The 12,763-nt window shown below is 50.4% G+C and overlaps 1 protein-coding gene across 1 annotated transcript in view; it reads right to left on the bottom strand.

Annotated features, from left to right (window-relative positions):
• The window catches only part of LOC118400669 (WD repeat-containing protein 18-like), a 110,660-nt gene that overhangs the window by 13,395 nt on the left and 84,502 nt on the right, over nucleotides 1-12,763 (bottom strand). The window lies entirely within an intron of this gene.

Here is a 12,763-nt window from a genome sequence, read left to right as displayed (position 1 = left end):
GGGGGGAAATTAACTTTATTCTGGTAATCCGACCAATGGAACATATGCGGTGGTACTTAATGAATATGATGTCAGTTCGGTTGTCATCTGAGACATTCTCATCAATGATAAGATTACATAAACTCTACAGTGGAAAGTCTACACATCAAAAGTTATCGGATTCACCTGGAACTGTTGTTCAATTTAAATGTTTGAATATGAAATTATTTGTGATGGGATGAAATGTGATTTTAGCTTCTAAAATGTGAGATTTGGGATTTCATAAGATAGGGCTCTGCCAAAGATACGACACCCCTCTGCTCCACATGGTAGACCTCCATTTTGAACTGGGACACAGTCTCACCCAGCATCAAACTCGTAGATTATATCCTGGCTTGTTAAATTTCGAAAGAATATCTGGAATGTCAATGCTGAATGCAGGCCAAAGTAGCTCAAATGTTTCTAATTATCACTGATATCCTGCCCATTGTTACTTTTCAGCTTCTGTCTGTCTGGCAGTCGGCAAAAATACTTAACTTTTTGTTTATATTGTCAAACAAGACAAGTATGTTGTTTTTGGCTTTTCTGTTTCAAAACTAACCTTTTGGAAGGGTTTTCTTTCTCTCATTAAGGAGAAGCTGAGGTAAGCTGTCGGGGGGCGACACCCCCGATACTCAACACTGTCTGCACAGAATGAGGCTGAAGTCAGTCAATGTGTGAGGACTCGCAGGTCAATACCATGCTCGCTGACAAAACACTCCCCCCGACAGCTTACCTCAGCTTCTCCTTAATGAGAGAAAGAAAACCCTTCCTATCGCTATTTGCGTTATCTATCCATTTGCTTAATCTATCCATTTGCTTAATATTCCCTTGAACCAAGTACTGTGCCCCTACTCCAGAGGAACTGTCCAATTATCCTTACATGGAGATACCCCAACCCTACCAGTGGAGCCCAAGGGAACCACCCCAGCCCCTAGGGCTCTCCATCTCCCCTGCCTCCCCCTGACCCTTCACCCCAGACAGCCAACTCGCTAATGGGCTTTCTTTCTCTCTTCCCTGGGCCAAACCGGCCCTGGTTCATCTGAGGGCAAGCCACCGCCGCCAAACACAGTGTCTGCCAGTGGAATGACTTCTCCACTCTCTGCAGTGTAGCAGCACATTCGGCACTCACACAGACCCAGGCATGCATATTCCAGAAGAAAGAAAATAAACAAAGACAACTAAAAAGTTATCCTTCTCTGAGTCATTTGCACACAGCACAGCGCCTGATCAGAAAGAGTATTTTTGTGATGTTGGCCATGCCCCGGGGGTACGAGGGAATTATTGTTTTTTGGAATTCCTATTAATATATGTTTTGTAATCATTCTCTGTGTTTCTTTGGCTTTTGGAGCACAGAGGAAAAGCTCATTTCTCGACAGCGACAGTTATATTCCCAGCAGCTCCGAGATTAGCCATTATGGAAATAAGCGACCTCAGAGAGAGAAAGCGAGGGAAGGGGAGAGCGATAGGAGGGAAAAAAACTATGCCAGCACAGTGGTACGCGAAGGGTAGAAACTGAGTGAGCAGGTGGTAGGTAACTCTGAGACCGCTCCATTACCATTTCATTTAGCCCTGTGTAATTGATTTTGACACTGCTAGGATTACGTGCGGCACAAACAGCTGTCTCGTCACCATACTGCAGCCGTTCATTTAGAGTGGGTGGTTACGGGGAGAAGGAAAGTTACCTACAGTAAGCATATACAGATTCTTACTATACATATGCTTACAATTCTAATCCCCTTAAGGCATGGATTGATTGACACCTTGTATGTAAATAAACTGCTTATCATCATCCTGTGATATCAGTGATGGGACAGCTGCTTATTAATAACAACCAACCAACTACAGATTAGATACCTTACCTTTTCATTACTGTACCTTTCAATGCCATCTTAGTTGTTAACAGAGCAAAAGCCTATCATGATGCTAATTAGCAAACCTGAGTCAAGGACGAGCCTTGGGTGTTGTGGGGGTGTGACTAACCTGGGTTGTATACATGGGTACCTATGGGGCTGTGACTAACCTGGGTTGTATACATGGGTACCTATGGGGCTGTGACTAACCTGGGTTGTGTACATGGGTACCTACGGGGCTGTGACTAACCTGGGTTGTGTACATGGGTACCTATGGGGCTGTGACTAACCTGGGTTGTGAACATTGGTACCTATGAGGCTGTGACTAACCTGGGTTGTGTACATGGGTACCTACGGGGCTGTGACAAACCTGGGTTGTGTAGATGGGTACCTATGGGGCTGTGACTAACCTGGGTTGTGTACATGGTACCTATGGGGCTGTGACTAACCTGTGTTGTGAACATTGGTACCTATGGGGCTGTGACTAACCTGGGTGGTGAACATGGGTACCTATGGGGCTGTGACTAACCTGGGTTGTGAACATTGGTACCTATGGGGCTGTGACTAACCTGGGTTGTGTACATGGGTACCTATGGGGCTGTGACTAACCTGTGTGGTGTACATGGGTACCTATGGGGCTGTGACTAACCTGGGTTGTGTACATGGGTACCTATGGGGCTGTGACTAACCTGGGTTGTGAACATTGGTACCTATGGGGCTGTGACTAACCTGGGTTGTGTACATGGGTACCTATGGGGCTGTGACTAACCTGGGTTGTGTACATGGTACCTATGGGGCTGTGACTAACCTGTGTTGTGAACATTGGTACCTATGGGGCTGTGACTAACCTGGGTGGTGAACATGGGTACCTATGGGGCTGTGACTAACCTGGGTTGTGTACATGGGTACCTATGGGGCTGTGACTAACCTGGGTTGTGTACATGGTACCTATGGGGCTGTGACTAACCTGTGTTGTGTACATGGTACCTATGGGGCTGTGACTAACCTGGGTTGTGTACATGGGTACCTATGGGGCTGTGACTAACCTGGGTTGTGAACATTGGTACCTATGGGGCTGTGACTAACCTGTGTTGTGTACATGGTACCTATGGGGCTGTGACTAACCTGGGTGGTGAACATTGGTACCTATGGGGCTGTGACTAACCTGGGTGGTGTACATGGTACCTATGGGGCTGTGACTAACCTGGGTTGTGTACATGGTACCTATGGGGCTGTGACTAACCTGTGTTGTGAACATGGGTACCTATAGGGCTGTGACTAACCTGGGTTGTGTACATGGGTACCTATGGGGCTGTGACTAACCTGGGTTGTGTACATGGGTACCTATGGGGCTGTGACTAACCTGGGTTGTGAACATTGGTACCTATGGGGCTGTGACTAACCTGGGTTGTGTACATGGGTACCTATGGGGCTGTGACTAACCTGGGTGGTGTACATGGGTACCTATGGGGCTGTGACTAACCTGGGTTGTGTACATGGGTACCTATGGGGCTGTGACTAACCTGGGTTGTGTACATGGGTACCTATGGGGCTGTGACTAACCTGGGTTGTGTACATGGGTACCTATGGGGCTGTGACTAACCTGGGTTGTGTACATGGGTACCTATGGGGCTGTGACTAACCTGGGTTGTGTACATGGGTACCTATGGGGCTGTGACTAACCTGGGTTGTGTACATGGTACCTATGGGGCTGTGACTAACCTGTGTTGTGAACATTGGTACCTATGGGGCTGTGACTAACCTGGGTGGTGAACATTGGTACCTATGGGGCTGTGACTAACCTGTGTTGTGTACATGCTACCTATGGGGCTGTGACTAACCTGGGTTGTGTACATGGGTACCTATGGGGCTGTGACTAACCTGGGTTGTGAACATTGGTACCTATGGGGCTGTGACTAACCTGGGTGGTGTACATGGTACCTATGGGGCTGTGACTAACCTGGGTTGTGTACATGGTACCTATGGGGCTGTGACTAACCTGTGTTGTGAACATGGGTACCTATGGGGCTGTGACTAACCTGGGTTGTGTACATGGGTACCTATGGGGCTGTGACTAACCTGGGTTGTGTACATGGGTACCTATGGGGCTGTGACTAACCTGTGTTGTGTACATGGTACCTATGGGGCTGTGACTAACCTGGGTGGTGAACATTGGTACCTATGGGGCTGTGACTAACCTGGGTGGTGTACATGGTACCTATGGGGCTGTGACTAACCTGGGTTGTGTACATGGTACCTATGGGGCTGTGACTAACCTGTGTTGTGAACATGGGTACCTATGGGGCTGTGACTAACCTGGGTTGTGTACATGGGTACCTATGGGGCTGTGACTAACCTGGGTTGTGTACATGGGTACCTATGGGGCTGTGACTAACCTGGGTTGTGAACATTGGTACCTATGGGGCTGTGACTAACCTGGGTTGTGTACATGGGTACCTATGGGGCTGTGACTAACCTGGGTGGTGTACATGGGTACCTATGGGGCTGTGACTAACCTGGGTTGTGTACATGGGTACCTATGGGGCTGTGACTAACCTGGGTTGTGTACATGGGTACCTATGGGGCTGTGACTAACCTGGGTTGTGTACATGGGGCTACCTATGGGGCTGTGACTAACCTGGGTTGTGTACATGGGTACCTATGGGGCTGTGACTAACCTGGGTTGTGTACATGGGTACCTATGGGGCTGTGACTAACCTGGGTTGTGTACATGGTACCTATGGGGCTGTGACTAACCTGTGTTGTGAACATTGGTACCTATGGGGCTGTGACTAACCTGGGTGGTGAACATTGGTACCTATGGGGCTGTGACTAACCTGTGTTGTGTACATGCTACCTATGGGGCTGTGACTAACCTGGGTTGTGTACATGGGTACCTATGGGGCTGTGACTAACCTGGGTTGTGAACATTGGTACCTATGGGGCTGTGACTAACCTGGGTGGTGTACATGGTACCTATGGGGCTGTGACTAACCTGGGTTGTGTACATGGTACCTATGGGGCTGTGACTAACCTGTGTTGTGAACATGGGTACCTATGGGGCTGTGACTAACCTGGGTTGTGTACATGGTACCTATGGGGCTGTGACTAACCTGGGTTGTGAACATGGGTGTGACCTATGGGGCTGTGACTAACCTGGGGCTTGTGTACATGGGTACCTATGGGGCTGTGACTAACCTGGGTTGTGTAACATTGGTACCTATGGGGCTGTGACTAACCTGGGTTGTGTACATGGGTACCTATGGGGCTGTGACTAACCTGGGTTGTGTACATGGGTACCTATGGGGCTGTGACTAACCTGGGTTGTGTACATGGGTACCTATGGGGCTGTGACTAACCTGGGTTGTGTACATGGTTGTGTACATGGGGGGCTACCTATGGGGCTGTGACTAACCTGGGTTGTGTACATGCTGTGACTAACCTGTACATGGGTACCTATGGGGCTGTGACTAACCTGGGTTGTGTACATGGGTACCTATGGGGCTGTGACTAACCTGGGTTGTGTACATGGGTACCTATGGGGCTGTGACTAACCTGGGTTGTGTACATGGGTACCTATGGGGCTGTGACTAACCTGGGTTGTGTACATGGTACCTATGGGGCTGTGACTAACCTGTGTTGTGAACATTGGTACCTATGGGGCTGTGACTAACCTGGGTGGTGAACATTGGTACCTATGGGGCTGTGACTAACCTGTGTTGTGTACATGGTACCTATGGGGCTGTGACTAACCTGGGTTGTGTACATGGGTACCTATGGGGCTGTGACTAACCTGGGTTGTGAACATTGGTACCTATGGGGCTGTGACTAACCTGTGTTGTGTACATGGTACCTATGGGGCTGTGACTAACCTGGGTGGTGAACATTGGTACCTATGGGGCTGTGACTAACCTGGGTGGTGTACATGGTACCTATGGGGCTGTGACTAACCTGGGTGGTGTACATGGTACCTATGGGGCTGTGACTAACCTGTGTTGTGAACATGGGTACCTATGGGGCTGTGACTAACCTGGGTTGTGTACATGGGTACCTATGGGGCTGTGACTAACCTGGGTTGTGTACATGGGTACCTATGGGGCTGAGACTAACCTGGGTTGTGAACATTGGTACCTATGGGGCTGTGACTAACCTGGGTTGTGTACATGGGTACCTATGGGGCTGTGACTAACCTGGGTGGTGTACATGGGTACCTATGGGGCTGTGACTAACCTGGGTTGTGTACATGGGTACCTATGGGGCTGTGACTAACCTGGGTTGTGTACATGGGTACCCTTGGGGCTGTGACTAACCTGGGTTGTGTACATGGGTACCTATGGGGCTGTGACTAACCTGGGTTGTGTACATGGGTACCTATGGGGCTGTGACTAACCTGGGTTGTGTACATGGTACCTATGGGGCTGTGACTAACCTGTGTTGTGTACATGGTACCTATGGGGCTGTGACTAACCTGGGTTGTGTACATGGGTACCTATGGGGCTGTGACTAACCTGGGTGGTGAACATTGGTACCTATGGGGCTGTGACTAACCTGGGTTGTGAACATTGGTACCTATGGGGCTGTGACTAACCTGTGTTGTGTACATGGTACCTATGGGGCTGTGACTAACCTGGGTGGTGAACATTGGTACCTATGGGGCTGTGACTAACCTGGGTGGTGTACATGGTACCTATGGGGCTGTGACTAACCTGGGTTGTGTACATGGTACCTATGGGGCTGTGACTAACCTGTGTTGTGAACATGGGTACCTATGGGGCTGTGACTAACCTGGGTTGTGTACATGGGTACCTATGGGGCTGTGACTAACCTGGGTTGTGTACATGGGTACCTATGGGGCTGTGACTAACCTGGGTTGTGAACATTGGTACCTATGGGGCTGTGACTAACCTGGGTTGTGTACATGGGTACCTATGGGGCTGTGACTAACCTGGGTGGTGTACATGGGTACCTATGGGGCTGTGACTAACCTGGGTTGTGTACATGGGTACCTATGGGGCTGTGACTAACCTGGGTTGTGTACATGGGTACCTATGGGGCTGTGACTAACCTGGGTTGTGTACATGGGTACCTATGGGGCTGTGACTAACCTGGGTTGTGTACATGGGTACCTATGGGGCTGTGACTAACCTGGGTTGTGTACATGGTACCTATGGGGCTGTGACTAACCTGTGTTGTGAACATTGGTACCTATGGGGCTGTGACTAACCTGGGTGGTGAACATTGGTACCTATGGGGCTGTGACTAACCTGTGTTGTGTACATGGTACCTATGGGGCTGTGACTAACCTGGGTGGTGAACATTGGTACCTATGGGGCTGTGACTAACCTGGGTTGTGTACATGGGTACCTATGTGGCTGTGACTAACCTGGGTTGTGTACATGGGTACCTATGGGGCTGTGACTAACCTGGGTTGTGTACATGGTACCTATGGGGCTGTGACTAACCTGGGTGGTGTCCATGGTACCTATGGGGCTGTGACTAACCTGGGTTGTGTACATGGTACCTATGGGGCTGTGACTAACCTGTGTTGTGAACATGGGTACCTATGGGGCTGTGACTAACCTGGGTTGTGTACATGGGTACCTATGGGGCTGTGACTAACCTGGGTTGTGAACATTGGTACCTATGGGGCTGTGACTAACCTGGGTTGTGTACATGGGTACCTATGGGGCTGTGACTAACCTGGGTGGTGTACATGGGTACCTACGGGGCTGTGACTAACCTGTGTGGTGTACATGGGTACCTATGGGGCTGTGACTAACCTGGGTTGTGTACATGGGTACCTATGGGGCTGTGACTAACCTGGGTTGTGTACATGGTACCTATGGGGCTGTGACTAATCTGTGTTGTGAACATTGGTACCTATGGGGCTGTGACTAACCTGGGTTGTGTACATGGGTACCTATGGGGCTGTGACTAACCTGGGTTGTGAACATTGGTACCTATGGGGCTGTGACTAACCTGGGTGGTGAACATTGGTACCTATGGGGCTGTGACTAACCTGTGTTGTGTACATGGGTACCTATGGGGCTGTGACTAACCTGGGTGGTGAACATTGGTACCTATGGGGCTGTGACTAACCTGGGTGGTGTACATGGTACCTATGGGGCTGTGACTAACCTGGGTTGTGAACATTGGTACCTATGGGGCTGTGACTAACCTGTGTTGTGAACATGGGTACCTATGGGGCTGTGACTAACCTGGGTTGTGTACATGGGTACCTATGGGGCTGTGACTAACCTGGGTTGTGTACATGGGTACCTATGGGGCTGTGACTAACCTGGGTTGTGTACATGGGTACCTATGGGGCTGTAACTAACCTGGGTTGTGAACATTGGTACCTATGGGGCTGTGACTAACCTGGGTTGTGTACATGGGTACCTATGGGGCTGTGACTAACCTGGGTTGTGTACATGGGTACCTATGGGGCTGTGACTAACCTGGGTTGTGTACATGGGTACCTATGGGGCTGTGACTAACCTGGGTTGTGTACATGGGTACCTATGGGGCTGTGACTAACCTGGGTTGTGTACATGGGTACCTATGGGGCTGTGACTAACCTGGGTTGTGAACATTGGTACCTATGGGGCTGTGACTAACCTGTGTTGTGTACATGGGTACCTACGGGGCTGTGACAAACCTGGGTGGTGTACATGGGTACCTATGGGGCTGTGACTAACCTGGGTTGTGTACATGGGTACCTATGGGGCTGTGACTAACCTGGGTGGTGTACATGGTACCTATGGGGCTGTGACTAACCTGGGTTGTGTACATGGTACCTATGGGGCTGTGACTAACCTGTGTTGTGTACATGGGTACCTATGGGGCTGTGACTAACCTGGGTTGTGAACATTGGTACCTATGGGGCTGTGACTAACCTGGGTTGTGAACATTGGTACCTATGGGGCTGTGACTAACCTGGGTTGTGTACATGGGTACCTATGGGGCTGTGACTAACCTGGGTTGTGAACATTGGTACCTATGGGGCTGTGACTAACCTGGGTTGTGAACATTGGTACCTATGGGGCTGTGACTAACCTGTGTTGTGTACATGGGTACCTATGGGGCTGTGACTAACCTGGGTGTTGAACTGGGGCTGTGACTAACCTGGGTTGTGTACATGGGTACCTATGGGGCTGTGACTAACCTGGGTTGTGAACATGGGTACCTATGGGGCTGTGACTAACCTGGGTTGTGTACATGGGTACCTATGGGGCTGTGACTAACCTGGGTTGTGTACATGGGTACCTATGGGGCTGTGACTAACCTGGGTTGTGTACATGGTACCTATGGGGCTGTGACTAACCTGTGTTGTGTACATGGGGCTACCTATGGGGCTGTGACTAACCTGGGTTGTGAACATTGGTACCTATGGGGCTGTGACTAACCTGGGTTGTGAACATTGGTACCTATGGGGCTGTGACTAACCTGGGTTGTGTACATGGGTACCTATGGGGCTGTGACTAACCTGGGTTGTGAACATTGGTACCTATGGGGCTGTGACTAACCTGGGTTGTGAACATTGGTACCTATGGGGCTGTGACTAACCTGTGTTGTGTACATGGGTACCTATGGGGCTGTGACTAACCTGGGTGTTGAACATTGGTACCTATGGGGCTGTGGCTAACCTGGGTTGTGTACATGGGTACCTATGGGGCTGTGACTAACCTGGGTGGTGAACATTGGTACCTATGGGGCTGTGACTAACCTGGGTGGTGTACATGGTACCTATGGGGCTGTGACAAACCTGGGTTGTGTACATGGGTACCTATGGGGCTGTGACTAACCTGGGTTGTGAACATTGGTACCTATGGGGCTGTGACTAACCTGGGTTGTGTACATGGGTACCTATGGGGCTGTGACTAACCTGGGTGGTGTACATGGGTACCTATGGGGCTGTGACTAACCTGGGTTGTGTACATGGGTACCTATGGGGCTGTGACTAACCTGGGTTGTGTACATGGGTACCTATGGGGCTGTGACTAACCTGGGTTGTGTACATGGGTACCTATGGGGCTGTGACTAACCTGGGTTGTGTACATGGGTACCTATGGGGCTGTGACTAACCTGGGTTGTGTACATGGTACCTATGGGGCTGTGACTAACCTGTGTTGTGAACATTGGTACCTATGGGGCTGTGACTAACCTGGGTGGTGAACATTGGTACCTATGGGGCTGTGACTAACCTGTGTTGTGTACATGGTACCTATGGGGCTGTGACTAACCTGGGTGGTGAACATTGGTACCTATGGGGCTGTGACTAACCTGGGTTGTGTACATGGGTACCTATGGGGCTGTGACTAACCTGGGTTGTGTACATGGGTACCTATGGGGCTGTGACTAACCTGGGTTGTGTACATGGTACCTATGGGGCTGTGACTAACCTGGGTGGTGTCCATGGTACCTATGGGGCTGTGACTAACCTGGGTTGTGTACATGGTACCTATGGGGCTGTGACTAACCTGTGTTGTGAACATGGGTACCTATGGGGCTGTGACTAACCTGGGTTGTGTACATGGGTACCTATGGGGCTGTGACTAACCTGGGTTGTGAACATTGGTACCTATGGGGCTGTGACTAACCTGGGTTGTGTACATGGGTACCTATGGGGCTGTGACTAACCTGGGTGGTGTACATGGGTACCTATGGGGCTGTGACTAACCTGGGGTGTACATGGGTACCTATGGGGCTGTGACTAACCTGGGTTGTGTACATGGGTACCTATGGGGCTGTGACTAACCTGGGTTGTGTACATGGTACCTATGGGGCTGTGACTAACCTGTGTTGTGAACATTGGTACCTATGGGGCTGTGACTAACCTGGGTTGTGTACATGGGTACCTATGGGGCTGTGACTAACCTGGGTTGTGAACATTGGTACCTATGGGGCTGTGACTAACCTGGGTGGTGAACATTGGTACCTATGGGGCTGTGACTAACCTGTGTTGTGTACATGGGTACCTATGGGGCTGTGACTAACCTGGGTGGTGAACATTGGTACCTATGGGGCTGTGACTAACCTGGGTGGTGTACATGGTACCTATGGGGCTGTGACTAACCTGGGTTGTGAACATTGGGGCTACCTATGGGGCTGTGACTAACCTGTGTTGTGAACATGGGTACCTATGGGGCTGTGACTAACCTGGGTTGTGTACATGGGTACCTATGGGGCTGTGACTAACCTGGGTTGTGTACATGGGTACCTATGGGGCTGTGACTAACCTGGGTTGTGTACATGGGTACCTATGGGGCTGTGACTAACCTGGGTTGTGAACATTGGTACCTATGGGGCTGTGACTAACCTGGGTTGTGTACATGGGTACCTATGGGGCTGTGACTAACCTGGGTTGTGTACATGGGTACCTATGGGGCTGTGACTAACCTGGGTTGTGTACATGGGTACCTATGGGGCTGTGACTAACCTGGGTTGTGTACATGGAACATTGTACCTATGGGGCTGTGACTAACCTGGGTTGTGTACATGGGTACCTATGGGGCTGTGACTAACCTGGGTTGTGAACATTGGTACCTATGGGGCTGTGACTAACCTGGTTGTGTACATGGGTACCTATGGGGCTGTGACAAACCTGGGTGGTGTACATGGGTACCTATGGGGCTGTGACTAACCTGGGTTGTGTACATGGGTACCTATGGGGCTGTGACTAACCTGGGTTGTGTACATGGTACCTATGGGGCTGTGACTAACCTGGGTTGTGTACATGGGTACCTATGGGGCTGTGACTAACCTGTGTTGTGTACATGGGTACCTATGGGGCTGTGACTAACCTGGGTTGTGAACATTGGTACCTATGGGGCTGTGACTAACCTGGGTTGTGAACATTGGTACCTATGGGGCTGTGACTAACCTGGGTTGTGTACATGGGTACCTATGGGGCTGTGACTAACCTGGGTTGTGAACATTGGTACCTATGGGGCTGTGACTAACCTGGGTTGTGAACATTGGTACCTATGGGGCTGTGACTAACCTGTGTTGTGTACATGGGTACCTATGGGGCTGTGACTAACCTGGGTGTTGAACATTGGTACCTATGGGGCTGTGACTAACCTGGGTTGTGTACATGGGTACCTATGGGGCTGTGACCAACCTGGGTTGTGAACATTGGTACCTATGGGGCTGTGACTAACCTGGGTTGTGTACATGGGTACCTATGGGGCTGTGACTAACCTGGGTTGTGTACATGGGTACCTATGGGGCTGTGACTAACCTGGGTTGTGTACATGGTACCTATGGGGCTGTGACTAACCTGTGTTGTGTACATGGGTACCTATGGGGCTGTGACTAACCTGGGTTGTGAACATTGGTACCTATGGGGCTGTGACTAACCTGGGTTGTGAACATTGGTACCTATGGGGCTGTGACTAACCTGGGTTGTGTACATGGGTACCTATGGGGCTGTGACTAACCTGGGTTGTGAACATTGGTACCTATGGGGCTGTGACTAACCTGGGTTGTGAACATTGGTACCTATGGGGCTGTGACTAACCTGGGGTACCTATGGGGCTGTGACTAACCTGGGTGTTGAACATTGGTACCTATGGGGCTGTGACTAACCTGGGTTGTGTACATGGGTACCTATGGGGCTGTGACTAACCTGGGTTGTGTACATGGGTACCTATGGGGCTGTGACTAACCTGGGTTGTGAACATTGGTACCTATGGGGCTGTGACTAACCTGGGTTGTGTACATGGGTACCTATGGGGCTGTGACTAACCTGGGTTGTGTACATGGGTACCTATGGGGCTGTGACTAACCTGGGTTGTGTACATGGGTACCTATGGGGCTGTGACTAACCTGGGTTGTGTACATGGGTACCTATGGGGACTGTGACTAACCTGGGTTGTGATACATACATG

Source organism: Oncorhynchus keta, chromosome 22, assembly GCF_023373465.1.
Source record: "Oncorhynchus keta strain PuntledgeMale-10-30-2019 chromosome 22, Oket_V2, whole genome shotgun sequence".
In the NCBI taxonomy this organism is placed as follows: Eukaryota; Metazoa; Chordata; class Actinopteri; order Salmoniformes; family Salmonidae; genus Oncorhynchus; species Oncorhynchus keta.
Note: the sequence above shows the minus strand (reverse complement) of the source record. Positions and strands in the feature narration are given on the sequence as shown.